General features: G+C 39.6%; 1 protein-coding gene across 10 annotated transcripts in view; it reads left to right on the top strand.

Annotated features, from left to right (window-relative positions):
• Window positions 1-5719: 5719 nt before the first annotated feature.
• The window catches only part of LOC122870684 (teneurin-3), a 422149-nt gene continuing 411718 nt past the window's right edge, over window positions 5720-16150 (top strand). For 6 of the 10 annotated variants that reach the window (XM_044185069.1, XM_044185076.1, XM_044185086.1 and 3 more), the window contains exon 1: window positions 5721-6644. The gene's annotated coding sequence lies outside the window, so the exon portion shown is untranslated. Of the gene's footprint in view, window positions 6645-16150 lie in introns of all 10 variants that reach the window. The other 4 variants (XM_044185050.1, XM_044185062.1, XM_044185096.1 and 1 more) reach the window with 1 other exon arrangement.

Here is a 16150-nt window from a genome sequence, read left to right on the forward strand (position 1 = left end):
GCTTGAGTGTTCTTAGCCCAGTCCAGTTTATTGTCCATGTATACTCCCTGCTACTTGTAATCCTCTACAATGTCCACACTGACCCCCTGGATGGAAACCGCAGTCACTGGTGCCTTGGTCCTTCATAGGTCTACAACCAGCTCCTTAGACTTTGTCGCACTGAGCTGCAGATGGTTCTGCTCACACCATGAGACAAAGTTCCCCACCACAGCCCTGTACTCAGTCACATCACCACCGCTGATACATCCCACCACAGCAGAGTCATCAGAAAACTTCTGAAGGTGGCAGGGCACACAGTGCTGCAGACGCACGTGCTGTGGTCTGCCAGTCAGGTAGTCAACAATCCAGGACACAAGGGGTGCATCCACCTGCATCGCTGCCAGCTTCTCACCCAGCAGGGCTGGCCGGATGGTGTTGAAAGCACTGGAGAAGTTAAAAAACATGATCCTCACCGTGCTTACCGGCTTGTCCAGGTGGGTGTGGATGCGGTTCAGCAGGAAGATGATGGCATCCTCAACTCCCAGCTGGGGCTGGTAGGCGAACTGAAGGGGGTCCAGGAGGGGGGAGGGGTCTGACCATGGGCAGCTGTTCCAGCACCAGTCTCTCCCGGGTCTTCATTATGTGGGAGGTCAGTGCCACCTGTCTGTAGTCCTTGGAGCCACTGGGACGCGGCATCTTCGGCACAGGAACGAGGCAAGATGTCTTCCACAGAACAGGGACCCTTTGAAAACTCATGCTCAGGTTGAAGACATGTTGAAGGACTCCACATAGCTGGGGGGCACAGGCTTTTAGCACCCCAGGACTAACTCTATCGGGGCCTGCAGCCTTGTTTGAGTGGAGTTTCATCAGCTGTCCTCTCACCTGTTCAGTAGTCAGGCACACAGCAGAGGTTACAGGTGGGGGAGGGGGGGAGTCATCAGTGTGAAGAGGGCCGTTAGCCTGAGAGCCAGTTGAGGGGGGAGTAGGACTCTCCCAGGAAGATGGAGGAGGGGGGAGCAGTGGACTCAGAGGAGGTTGAGGGCCGACAGCAGCTGAGTAAGAGGGGGGATGAGCAGGAGCCGGTGTGTTGAATCTGTTAAAGAACAGATTAAGTTCATTGGCCCTGTCCAAGCGGCCTTCAACTCCTCGGCTGTATGCGTCCTTAATGTTAGCATACAGCAGGTCCAGTGTCCTCTCCTCTCTAGTAGGACAACTCACATACTGGGTGAAATTAGTCAGTGTTGTTGAAACACTGACACAGTTGAAGTCACCCAAGATTAATATGAGTGCACTCGGGTGTTGAGTCTGGAGTTGTGCTATGGCGGTGTGAATGGCGTTGCACGCCGATGCCGGGTTAGCAGAGGGGGGGATGTAAACAGTCACAACAATGGCTTGTGAGAATTCATATGGCATATAATATGGCCGGAGTCCCACAGCTGACAGTTCAATGTCCGGGCTACAGATACTCTGCTTGATAGTAACGTGACCAGGGTCACACCATCTGTTGTTGACCAGAACAGCAAGCATGCTGCCTTTCTGCTTACCGCTCCCAGTGTGATCCCTGTCGGCCCAGTCTGAAAGCCGTCAATGGAAACATTATGATCCGGGATATCCTGGTGTAGCCATGTCTCTGAGAAGCACATCAAACTACATACACAGAACTCCGTCTGACTCTGGGCTAACGCCGTCATTTTATTCGCCAGTGATCTCACGTTGCCCATGACAAGAGAAGGTAGACATGGCTTAAATCTCTTGTTCTTAAGTCTCTTTTGTCTGCACCCCTCTCTCTTCCCTCGCCGCTTCGTTCCACCTCTGCATCCTCGGTGTGTCCTCCTCCAGATCTCAGTGGGGACATTGGTTGTCCTAGGCGCCATGCCGCTCGGCTTCAGCGCAATCAGCTGTTCCCTGGTGTAAACAATGCGGCCAAACAGCTGATCTGCAGCAGTGCCCTGACCGAGTAGCAGGAGAAAAAGTTCCACGGCGGAAAAAAGTAGTAAAACACTTTCTACTCGCATTTTCGTAAAGAACGTTACACACAAGTTACTCAAGTTTGGAAGAAAAAGGAAAGCTAAAAGTTGGAAAAAGTAAGACGACGAGATGGAGCTACGGCAACAGGCAGCATGCATGTTGGCGTATGCGCACATGAGATGTAACAACACTGAACTGAAATCACATCTAACAATCACATAAATGATCTGGAAATAACATCAGATAACTCTGCTCTATAAAACTGCTAAAATTGCTGTGCAAACAATTTCTCATTTAGCTGGAGAAAGTACAAATGTCTCTAACATTTCAGTTAAGGCTTTTGTTACAATGTACATGAACTGTAAAGCAACTAAACCTCTTGATTCAACAAACATAACATTAATTTTGGACAACTTAATGAGCTGCCTGGAGGGTACTTAGCTTAACCATCAGGTCATACATGTATAATTATACGCGTGAACACAAGGGCAGATAAGATATGCACTTGCTTTGTTTTCATTCACACACACAGGTAATCCAAGGCAAAGAAAATACTCACTTTATTTGCTGCATTTACCTCCTGTTTTCTCTCCAGCACTAACTTGCTCACCAATTAGCTTCAGCCACAAAAGATGCGCATGAAGGGGAGGGGATACACTGATGCACATCACATGATCAAGTCCACTGTCACTGAAGAGTTTCTTGAACAATTAATACAGAGTTGAAAGACTTCTGACAGTAAAAATTTCAGACAGTATTTATTACAGGACTGTTGTATTGGATTGTATTACAAAGTAAAACATTTTATAATTTCCTGGTCACTCACATAGTATTGAAGTAGAGGAAGAATGTGAGAAGAATTACTTGTTATGCTGTCAAACAATATTATGTTACTATGTTAAAGTTCCACCCCTGGTCATTTGACATTATTAAGATTTAAATTTTATTACATTTCAGTACATTTCCAATCCAAAAGTTGTATGGGGAGTAATAGAATATGGACTTTGGTACAAATGTTATAGTTTGACCGATATCAACTAATATTACAGGCTACATTTCTTTTTACAAATATATATATTGTCTTTTGTCCAATTAATTAGCCTGCTTTGGAACAATTTTTTTCTGGAATCTCAGTTAGGCTGTGACGGCCCCAGCTCCATTTACATACCATATAAGCCTGTCTGCCCAGATGCCAATGTGTTCTCTCCATAATGCACCAGGCCTTGTACTTTTTGGTTTTGTTTGCACTGATCACATGCATTACACTGGTAACGAACAAACGCACATTCATACACCTCTAACTGTCTTCTGCACCTCGTTGATTTATTTCCCATTGTTTTCTTTAATAAATATCTTTTGTGTGGCCAATATCTTGCATGCGCCTCCCTTCGTTATGGCCAACAAGCCGGTCATAACACACTTTAAAACAGATTCTTGTGAATACATTTCAGAAGCATATTGATCTCAATGCTAAATGCAGGTAGAAAGCAATACTTGAGTACCCCAGCCATTCATTGAAGGCAACACACTGTGAAAGCTTTCTTGTTCGTCTTTTATTCGGCACAAAATTAACAACCGAATAGACTATAAATTACACACCAGTGTCCTGATCATTCCAGAATGTTAAGGTTTGGTATCCTCTACAAACTCCAACTGAGACAGACATATACACTATTACACTATGTTTGCCGATTACTCAAAAAATATCATACACAACTTGTTCCCCACTGATCAGTTAATAGGTTAATGTAGTTACAATTCAATTTTATTTATATATCGCCAATTCATAACAGAATTTATCTCATTGCACTTTTCCTACAGAGCAAGTCTAGACCGTACTCTTTATAATATAATTAACAGAGACCCAACAAATCCCAATACTCTTCTGCATTCTGAAGCAGTAATTTAATACGTGACTAAATTATATGTCTTTTAAGAAAAGAGTCTGTCACATTCTCTTTTATCTCTAGAATAAAATTTTCAATTCAGTTCAATTTTAGAACAGTGCACTGTGTCAGTGTAGCAGTATTCCCTTTCTCTGGTAAAAACAAAATACTTCCACAATGACACAGCCAACTTTCTTTAGGCAAGTAAACCTTTTTTATGCATTTAGGCTGAATTAGTAACTCAGAGTATGACTGTGTCAACTGGCAATGACATTAATTTCAAAATCACTGAAAGAGTAAATATATTGTTTTACTTGTACACTGTCCACCATGGCTTAGAAATTGAAAATAATATGTAAAAATGATAATGCTCACCTTCATTTAGTACATAATGTTCACTTCATTTGTTCACCCTTACATTCAGATAGCTCTAAACAAACTGTGACAGGGCATAGTTACTTACTGGATTTGTGGTTTGTGGATGACATTACAGTGTTTTATTTTGGTCAAAAACAGTCTCTCCAGTATATCACAATGTGCTGTGTAAGTCTATAAAGGATGAAAATAATTCTGAGAAGTAACCAAAGTCAGTGGAAATTGCAATAATAATATCTTAACAGCCTCATAGGAGTATTGTATGGTCACTTCCAAGTTGTTGCTTTAAGGTGACAAGTTCTATTACAATTGTAGGAGACAGAACATGGGTGCACTGTATGTTTGCTGCATGGGTGTGGGTTGGTCTGGTGCTGAGGGGGCGGAGCTCACGGGAGCAGGTGCGCGTGCACGTATGTCTGTAAAGGTGCGCACTTACCTGAGGCCAGGTTGTAATCTTTGTTGACGGCGTGATTTTCCTGTTTTTGTCCATCTACGTTACCTGTTTTATGCATCTGGTTTTCATGTCCATCCTCTGTCTGCCGTGCTTTGATGGCTCATGTGCAATAAACCTACAAAACGCATGTTGGATCTCAGAACATTTGTAAAGTAGGCTACAGACTTCAAGCGCGTCACAAATGTTCGAACCCAGGACCCACCTCTGCCCCTCACCGCGGCTGCAAGGAAGGAAGCCGCTACAACAATTATTCCCAATCGATGTGTTTAGTATGTATTATGCAACATAGTGCTTTTCTCAGAGACTATTCACATCTAAACTTATAACTAAATCAGAACATAAATGAATTGTATGAACCACATGCTCGACCATAAGAATTTGCTTACGGTACAGAAACGTTAGCAATCACTTCACTTTCCAGTTATGTTCTGATTGACCAGAAAGTGGTTTGATTTCTTTTCAGAACAATGAATATGCATGTACTGTCAGCAGGTTCACAATCCCTTCCAAGGTTGTTGACTTGGCCTTGGCAAGGCAGTGACCACCAAACTGCTCCAGGAGCAACAGTCTCTCCTCCAAATGTGTGATATTTGTGTTTATATATATATATATATATATATATATATATATATATATATATATATATATATATATATATATGTGTGTGTGTGTGTGTGTGTGTGTGTGTGTGAGAGAGAGAGAGAGAGAGAGAGAGAGAGAAAGAGATGTGTGTAGACCTATGTACACAAAGTACATAATATGGCAAAACGACCATATATTATTAGTATAACTGACAAACTCATTTGAATGTCTATTCCGCTTGCCCTTACGTTTCAATTATATGAACTAGTGTGGCTGCATGGTCAGCCTCGTCCTTACATATCAGTTGTATGCAATCTTATTTTTTTTCTTGTGTGTAGACTGTCAGACTGAAAGCGGAAAAAAACACCTAATTCGCGGGGTGTCTTTCTATGTACGCAACTCGTGCTGCCTCGCTCTAGTCGTCACCTGTCAGTCAGGGCATACAGTTCAAAGTCAAGGCTGACCCACCACCACCCTGTACCGATCTTTCAAGCAGGGCTGCACACACTCACACATGCATAGTCACTTGCGCACACGCGCACGCCAGTAGACACGTCAGGATTGGACGCAGCAGGGGATCCCCAGCATTCCGTTTCTGCCTCGCTTGGCGTATCATCATCTTTTACCGGGATGAGATGAGCTCTCGCCGGCTCACACTTGCAGAGGGCAGCAATAACAGAGGCCAGTCTTGTTTCTCCGTTTTATCGGAGCGCGCTCTCTCTCTCCCTTTTCCATTTTCTGTGCTGCAGAGACTGTTTTTACTGTAGCTGCCGCCTGCGCGGGGCGGCTGGGACAGCGCGAGTAAAGAGCAGAGAGCAAAGGGGGAAAGGTGTTTCACCACCTGAACGACTTCTTTTCGAAAAGAAAAGGACGAAAGAAACATCCAGGTTTAATTAACTTCGTGTTAGTTTAATTGTTGTTTCCCCGCTGTAGAGTTTAGGAAAATCGACCATCTCATCTGTCTTCATAGACTACACATAATTCATTTCACGTGTGCGTAGTTCTGACAGCCGCGCGCGCCGTGCTGTCTTGGACATAGTATCCTCGAGCTTCTCTGGGTTGGTCTACGCGCAGCGTTGTTTTTTATGAAACATGCAATTTAAAATAACACACTCCTAGGAAAAAGAAAGAAAAACACTTTTTTCTGTTTTTGAATAGAATCGAAACGTGAGCAAAGTAGTGAAAAGAACCGTTCGGCAAATATGTTGTTCTGAATGCGCTTTTCCTTGTTTTGTTTTTTGTCATTTTTTACAATTAAGATTTAAGTCGACAAGCTAAACAAGTGGAAGAAGTTTTTTTGTTTGTTTTTTTTTTGTGGAAAGAAAGAGGAAGAAAACAACCGGCTATTCGACGGTGGTCGTAAACTGGGAGAGGAGGATCCCCCGCACTGGGACGAACAGGTAGGGCAGCCCTGACAAACACTAAACAGGAGCAAAAAAAAAAAGGGGGAGTAAGAAGGCACATAGGCTAAAATGAACTACGCTTTGTTTATTTCAATAGCATAACCTAATACGTACGAGCATTCCGAGGTTAACGTACCCAAGACAGATGCCATTCTCTCCGTTTAAAATGGCAGGTCATTGTTGAGACGTAGGGCGTATGGTCACATAAAGCATGTTTTGAGAGCATTAAAATATCCCCAGCTGCTGTTCAATTCGGCAGCAATGAAAACAAGCAAACACCACTTGTGTAATACAATTGTAACTTTTCTAATTGGTTCGCTTGTTATCCCGACCGTCTTGTACAACTAGATGAGCGGACGAGCCAGCAGTGAGAACCTGTTATGAAAGTTGATTTTATTTAAAAAGGCTTTGCGCTTCTAAGCAAATTATATGCCGAATGGTGACCTGGTTGCTGACAATGTAGAAAATGTCTTGAATCTTAATTCACTATGCACGTTACCGTTGCCGTTAAACCAAAGTAAATTAAATTTACTGTTTTTTGAATGGAGAACATGGCGTTCTTTACGCTTGAGATTTGGTTTGTGGATAGATATACAGTTCATAACGTGTTTTATTGACAAAATCTAGTCGCAAATTGCAGAGACCGAAACTGAGAGCTCATAAACTCGTAGGCGAATAAAGGTGATTGATTTCACACTGTAGCTTTGTTATTTTAGTGTATAGGGAGGGGAATTTAAAGGTCAGATAAGAGGAGAGGGCCTTGGAGTGGGCTCAACAAAAAAAGACAACTCAAGTTGATTTATTTAGTCTTGAAAATTATGAAAATATGCAATATATGTATGCATATCAAACAGATTACAAGTGGGGGAAAATGTTATTTGAATGTGGGTATTGACAAGTGCTTTCTCAAATGTTTCATATACACATCTCCCAAATTTAAAACACACTTTATTATACCTAATCTCAGTTTGATTAAGTCCAATTCAGTGAAGACATTCACTGGTGATTTTATTAATGAATTTTAGAACTGGAGAGATACTTTAATAGAGGTGACAGTGAAACCTATTACTATGACTGTCATTCGCCTGCAGTCTGTAATTGGGGCAATTTATTGTGAATTAAATAACACTGAAATAAAATAGTTCCTCTAAGTGTTCCTGCACATACTTTGAAAAACCACTGGCATATGACATGACAGATTAGTACAGTTGTAACAGTTTAACCTCCGTTTTGATTTTGATTACAAATAAGACCCCACTTTGAAAGAGGAGTGCCTGCATTTGTGAACTTACCCACTGCATGCGATACATATTGAAGAATAAATCCTGTTAGAAGCTTGTCTCATTTTGTGAGTGTGGGGACATTGTGTGTGTGTGTGTGTGTGTGTGTGTGTGAAAGGTAAAGGCAGTTCTGCTCTGTTCGTTTAATCTCTCTCTTTCTTTCTGGATTACTATCTCTCCAGGATTACAATCATTACAACTCGCTGGTTTACCAGACATAATGGGACACAATGTGCAATAATAGGACACTACATCTAGTATCATGAACATAATCATGAACATTTCTAACCATATACACTTACCTGTACGTCAGATTTGATATTGTACATACATAGCTAAATGCCACTTCTCATACATATCTATATGCAACGCATCAAGAATGATCCTTACCGTTAACCTGTTTATATTTTTGGAATTGTGTATATTTTGGATTTTTACCTTATCAGTATTTTCTATTTGCACTCTTTCTTACTTTGTACTGCAACTGCTGCACAGCAGTTTCCGAATCAATGAATAAATAAATGATGAATAAAGTGCTATCTTTTGTTAGACTGGTATGAAATATTGTAAGGGCAAACCGGCAAGGTAGACACTGAGTGGCTTTCTCTCTCCGCGTACTTCATATTTTCCCTGCCTCTTGCATTTCTATCGGCACTTTTTGGCCAATTAACCCATGAAGTTCCTGTTATATCTGTAATTGCCATCATTTAAAATGTACAACAGGTTTTTTTGTACTCTGTAGTTTTTACAAATGTGCACTCTATTTTGTATTTTTCTCTATTTGTCACTTTATTTGTTACCCACTACTTTGACCTCATATTCCAGTGAAGTGTCTCTTATCTATCTATCTATCTATCTATCTATCTATCTATCTATCTATCTATCTATCTATCTTTGGTCTCTTCACTGAACTCTATGACAGGTACTACCAATATCTCTGTCCCATTCAATTATTATGCTTTGGGATAAGTAGATACAAGATACAAGTTAAATTTCATGGAAAAGCTTGCATGAACTGTAGCTTTACGGAAATTGCAGCAAAATTGCAGCATTCTTGTTCAGAAATTGGACCCTCTGCAGTTGCTGTACAACACTAGTGTGGCTGTCAGTAGGGTAAAGGTGTGTTAACTGTGACCTTGAGTAAAATAATCCGTTATCACTGATCCGTGATCCATATCACTTTTGCATACTTTATCTAAAATGTGTGTATGTGTATATGGAATTTTGGTTATATGTATGGATGTGTGTATGATACAGACTTGTATGTATTGTCTTTTCCTTTTTTGAGGCTGCATTACTGCAAACTGATACAATTTTCAGAGCTTATGGTACAGTTCTTCAGTGAAAGTCTCTGTCATATCTAAACTACAGCCTCTTCACAACAATGGGCGCACCCTGTAGAGTCAAGTTAAGCCATTTTTAGTTAAAAGGATATTTAGTGGTACCTGTAGCACTGTGGAAGTGTACTGTACACCCGCCGTTCGTTTCACAGATGTCTCAGGCCCCTCACTCAACATAAGAACAACTATTTTGAAACCGTTCTAAGCAGCTTCTTTTCACCGCAATCAAGTTTCTTTTTTTTTGTGCATCTTTCCGACTATATACACTTTTTATAAACCTGGACACTCCTCTGTAAAAATAGGTTCCATATTTATTTATTTATTTTTTTTTTACATATTCTAATATAGTAAATGCTGGGTTTCTTGTTGATCACCAGATAATCGTAAAAACTGCAAAATCAAAACACAAAAGCAAACCGGTAAAACCAACAAGAGAGAGACTTTTCCCAGTATGCATCCCACACATGATTACAGGACCTTCGGACTGAACACATTACAAGTATTCTCCGAGTGCAAAAGATCATCTACATCTGATCTTTCTGTAATTTTGCTATGTTCACTGGCGATCCAACAATTTAAGCTTTATCAGGTCCAAAATGCCTTAATGTTATTCTGGCAGCAGAGACAGATATTGTCTGTGGACATACACTTTTTATACTGAAGTGCAACACTGCAATGTGTTGACAGTGGTTTGGCTTGGCCCAAGGGCAATTAAAGGATTCCTGCATGTGGGAAACCTACTCAGTATTTAAAGAAATCAGCAAACTGGATGTACACTTTTGGCTCAATATGTAAATATTTAAATGCACAATATTATCATGATAATGGCAGATTAGACACCATGAGACTTAATCTGATATAAAAGTGTATATAAATGTGTGAATTTAGTTGCATTAAGATGACAGGGAAGTTTTAGTATCAGTATGTTTTAATTGAATGTGTCTGTCTTTTTATGTGTATGCATGTGTGTGTCTGTGCATGGATACATGAGTCATAATGAGTTGATTAAATTTGCATTAGTTTAAGTTATGCATATTCTACCATACTGAAAAAAATTTGACACAGTGTACTCTATGTGTATGTACGTGTGCACGTGTGTGTGTCTATGAATATGTTAACGCAGCCAGTCAACCAGCAAGAGACAGCAACAACCTACAACCTACACACACACACACAAAGATACACACACTTGTCACTGGATGATAATACTGGGCTAGAGTGATATGCTTTTGTGTATTTTGCGAGATATTGTATGTGTGTGTTACCATGCATGTCACGCTGTTCATATCAACTAAGTGACTGTGTGTGTATGTGCTTGTGTATGCTTTTGTACGGACTTAAAAGTATGCTGTGTGTATTTTTGTGTGCATATGTACCTTGTGGGCTGTTTCTACTGTGTGTGTATATTTTCAATAATTACCATGAGAGCCCTCAAACTGAAGATTTATCGACATTGTGTGTGTGTGTGCGTGTGTATTATCCAGGGAGTGCTCAGACTGAAGATCCAGCTGATGAAAGCTACCTGGAGCTTCATAAATGGACCCTTTGTCCAACAGCGGAGCTTGTGTGTGTGTGTGTGTGTCTGTGTCTAACTAAACCTAAATTTTCACTGGAAATCCGGTAGAAACTAAATGTTTTAGTTAGTCAGAGTTTTGTTAGGGATGCTGCACCAGATCTGTCAGGCACTCACTGCAGCCATGCATCTATTTTATGATTTGGTAGATAATTCCTCAGTTTTGACAGCTGAGTGTTAAAATTGCAATTAAGTTAAATGGCTTACTTTAGCTTTAAAGGTCCAGTGTGTAACATTTAGGAGGAGCTATTGGCAGAAATGGAATATCATATTTATAAGTATGTTTTCATTAGTGTGTGATCACCTGAAAATAAGAATCACTGTATTTTCATTACTTTAGAATAAACCATTTTTATCTACATAGGGAGCGGGTCTAGATAGGGCCGTTCACGTTTTCCGCAAGTTTCGCGGCTACCACAGTTTCTCCTACAGGCTTAGAAGGGGAGGGTGATGCGAGCGGTATTCAAATGGTTACAAACTGCAATTTCACCATTAGATGCCACAAAAATCTACACACTGGACCTTTAACTGTAGAGTATTGACCATATTGTTAATTTAGACCTAAAAATCACTCACGGCTAGCTGTGTGCGGGACATATTTTATTTGACAAAATACATTTTGTATTTAGTTTTTCCATGATGTAGCCTGCAGCTAGGCCATACCACTTGTTGTAGACCTATTCTTGGACCTATATTCCCAGGCTGTTCCAACTGCACCAATATTCATCTGTCATGGGCTTGTGTATCTGTAGCCTCCAGAGTACAAGGCAACACAGTTAAAAAATAAATAAAATAAAAACTGTTTTACCTTATAATGTTCAGGTCACCTGAGGCATGTAGTATTTGCTGCTTGCTTCAATAACAATCCCAGTAGCATTATGCCATATTTGTAATACGTGACTATTTGCTGTTAATTGGCATTAATTTCATAACACAGTTGCATTCAGCACATTGTATAAATGAATGGAAGTACAATACATTTTCCTGTAAAGTTTGCAAAACCCAAGTTTGTGTTTGTGTGTGAAAGCAGTACATCCAGTAGATGTGTATTCATTGTGTACCGACTGCATTTATCTTTTAAACTTTATTTATCTTCTAGTTTTTTAAATTGTAGAATGCATAGTGTGTTAAAGCTAATTAAAGGTAGTCATTCCATTAGACACAACTTTAAATGGGTCACTACTGGGGATATGGAACTCGAGCAGCCGACAGATTTAATCCCTTCCCTGCTGTAACCACCTGTACCTACTACAACCTCCGACCTCCCCCCAGTGGCTTTGTGACACAATCAACATTTTGTTCTCTCTTGCTTTGGCTCTAAGTAAAATCAAATTTTTTGCTTTTTGTCTTTATGCCCTGGCTTACTGTCCCAGCGTGTCTCTCTAATGGCCATTGGGAAACTGCACACACACAACACAGAATATGTGATATATTGTCAAACAGTGAACACGTGGGGACATCATTCTCAGGGTATTGCAAGGATGCAGAGATAAAGATGGTTAGTGGCTGCATATTGAGGTCTTTGTATAGCAGCTGGCATTGTGAAAGCTATGCCTGAGTTTGAAGTATATAAAAAACTCAAAAGGTCCTAATGTGAATAATAGAATATACATTATGCTGCATAGTGACAGCAGACTGTGGTGAAAAATCATGTCTATCAACAGTTTCCACAATACTTTCACATGAACTGATTTGAATATATGTACAATGCTTATTTATTTCACTGTATATAGTTGGGTTGCGCTGGGGACACTGGGATCCCCAGAGCAGTAAATCACTTAAACCTTCTTCTGAAGCTAACAACAAACTGTTCTAGTTTTCCAAGTGTCATAACTCATTTATATAAACAAAATATTTATTTTTTAGAAATCTGCTTTCAACTTGCAGCTTTCGCAAGACTCTTGACTGCGATGTAAGACAGTCTTTCTTTGATTCCCTTTTTTAGGAGATCTACACCTCCTTGCATTAGTCATTTTAATGTGCCCTTGCTGACTTTCACGTGGCACCTCTCCTCAGGGAAATTCCTGCCGCCATCCTTAGTGCTGTAGATTACCCCAATAACATGAGTCAACTCTTTTAACACACATTGAGTGATAAGGGAGCAAGACAACAACAACTTAGAATTGCACCAAATGCATAATTCTATCTTATAATTTAAAATTTCCTGTACAAGACCCACCATGGCAGAACATACACACGCGGCTGGTCGGTGGTTCGATTCTGGCTTCCCCCAGCCCACATGTCGAAGTGTCCTTGAGCAAGATACTGAACCCCAAATTTCTCCCGAGGGCTGTCCTTTTGGTGTGTGAGTGTGTGTGTGAATGAGTTAGTTTCTTTGGACTGATGAGCAGTTGGCACCTGCCATCAGTGTATGAATGTGTGTGAATGGGGTAAATGTGATGTGAAGCGCTTTGAGTGGTCGGAAGACTAGAAAGGCGCTATACAAGTACAGTCCATTTACCATTAAATGAGCAAACAATATTTACAGAATTTTCACTTATCTAAAATAAGCTATGAAGGAAACTGATATTGATATGATTTTGATATAATTTACTCATAATACTGCTAGTACTACTGATATATTTTTGATAAATATAGGCAGCATTATGAGTGGGGCCTTCCTGCTAATGATTAATTAGCATGTCCAATAAATCAATAGAAACATCTTAATCACCTGATTTTTGGATTAAATGCCATGCAGCCTAGAAATGACATTACAGGAATACAACAGGAATATGTTTAGCTTATTGATGCCTTTGCAGCCTAAAGGCTAAATTACACTGGGGATATTGAGCATCAGATATTGGTTTAGTGTAAGCCACTGAGAGACCACTTCCTTCAGTCATTTGACTGTGTTACACTGACTGTGCTGTGATGACACTCCCTAGCAACCAGAGAGTGTCCAGCATAAAGATTAGCATTGATCAATTTCCCAACAATCCCATTTTCCCCAGTTACACACTGTAAAATTATTAATATAACTTATGTGTAAGTTAATTAAAATTATTGTTTGAATTACAGGGAGTCACGGGGGCCTAGCTCCCGCAAAAGAGACCTGAGCTCCCCCAGAAACAACAAAAGTTTGAATTTATTATACACAAGCAATACACACAAAATACACAAAATCTAATTAAAATCTGTCTTGTCATCAGTCTTTTTAAATGTGTGTGTGTGTGGCTGTGCCTCTCTTCACACCAATGCAGAAGCGTAGCTGAAGAAAGAGGAAATGCTAAAAATCAGAATCTTTTCTATGCATAACTATTCAGACTTTTTTGACGTTAGCATAGCAAAAAATATGGTATTTTTCCTAATGAGAAGGAGAATGAAAAGTGGAGAGTTCAGAACATTTTTGAAGTGGCTCATGAAGCATGCAGTTTGATCGTCTCATCTAGTAGCTGAAGTTTTATTGTGGCCCATTCTGAAAAAAAAATAAGGAAGACAATGGGCCTTTTCTGCTTTTGTAGTAATGCTATCCTCACAAAATTAATTGTCTCCTGGACATTTTAGAGCATAGACCATATATGTCAGAGACTGTGATATCATAAGGTTATCTGTCATCAATATTGATCATCTCTATCTGTATTTGTCACACAAATGTTTTTTAGCAGTGTGATTGCATTTGCAATATGGATGTAAAAAATTATCATTGATCATGTATTTCTAATTAGAGCTGTCTATTTTCAGCTTTTATTGTAAATTATGTGAACTTATTTTTACTTTTACTATTAAAATGGGTGAAAATCAGATTTTTTTTTAAAATCTGATTTTCATTGATGAAGACTAATGAAATCAAAATGATCAATTTTATTTTGAATAATTTAATATTGTGACCTTTTAAAGTTGTCAGAATCAGAAAAACTTTATTGTCTTCCACAAAAACGCAAACGGCCCTACCTAGAGCCAGTGTTTGGTTTGTCCGTTCTGGGCTACTGTAGAAACATGGTGGTGCAACATGGCGACCTCCGTGGAAGGGAATCCGCTCCCTATGTAAATAAAAACGGGTTATTCTAAGGTAATGAAAACACAATTCTAATTTTCACACACTAATGAAAACATACTTATAAATATTATATTCCATTTCTGCCAATAGCTCCTCCTATGTCCACACACTGGACCTTTTAAGTTAAGAAACACACTCTACGGTCACTAATAACAGTCTGGAGCTATTTGTGCTTGTGGATATGTACATGTATACACACAAACACACAATGGCAGTGCCTTTTAATGTAACCAGCCACAGCCATCCAGCAAAGAAACATACAACCAAACTGTGATAAAAGGTCATTGCCATCCTGCACTGAAAGTGTGGGTCTCTTGCTGGCTGGCTTACTGGTTACATTAGCATTTCTACACACACACACACACACACACACACAGAGTGAAATGCAGTGTGTTTTAGCACATTGGTTGTGTGCCACTTGCTGGCTGGTTGGTTACATTAAAAGCAGGCTCATTGGTGCTCAGCCAGGCTTAAACACTAGTATGTGTATGTACTGTACTGTGTGTGTGTGTGTGTGTGTGTGTGTGTGTGAAATTTTCCATTCCATGGGTTTGCACCATGCCCTCAGCTCACTGACTCAAGTGCACAAGGGAACATGGAAAGTGATAGATAGCATGGACCAGCATGAACATACATTTTCATGTGCAAACCTCTCCACTCACATTTTGCTTTCATCCTTTGTTAGTCTCATCTCTTGCTTTGCCCCTGCCTCTTTAATCTGAACATCAGCCACACTGTGGTGTCACCTCTGTCCTTGACTGTAGAGCTCATTCCAGTAAAAATAATTCTTCCTGTTAATTGTGAAGAGAGTTCACCCCCTAATAAAACACTGTCAAATTGAAGTGAGAAAAGACATTTTGAAATCAATAATCATATGCATAAATTGTGTAAAATATATAAATAGAACAAATCTGTGAAATGATTTCAGAAATTATTAAAACTAAACTTATTATTATGAAATGTTATTTCCTCATTCATTTATATAATTGCTGCGGTGTGTGTGTGTGTGTCAATGGGGAAATTATTAACAAATTGTAAAAAAAATAATAATAATAAATGCTAAAAATCCATTTACCTGTAGGTTGTGCAGTCAATACCACCTTAAGACTTTAAATCATATTGCATATTCATACATCTGGATTTTTAATGAGGGAGAAGGAATAGATGTAATTTTTAACAAGGTAATCAAATTTCTTTTGTGGAAAAACCAAATAAAATGGAGGGGATCTTTAAAAACACACTGCAGGCCTTCTACCTTGAGCAATATTTTCTTTTGATAGGACAGGAAAAGCAGTCCAAAGGGTGGCTAT

Source organism: Siniperca chuatsi, linkage group LG3, assembly GCF_020085105.1.
Source record: "Siniperca chuatsi isolate FFG_IHB_CAS linkage group LG3, ASM2008510v1, whole genome shotgun sequence".
Lineage (NCBI taxonomy): Eukaryota > Metazoa > Chordata > Actinopteri > Centrarchiformes > Sinipercidae > Siniperca > Siniperca chuatsi.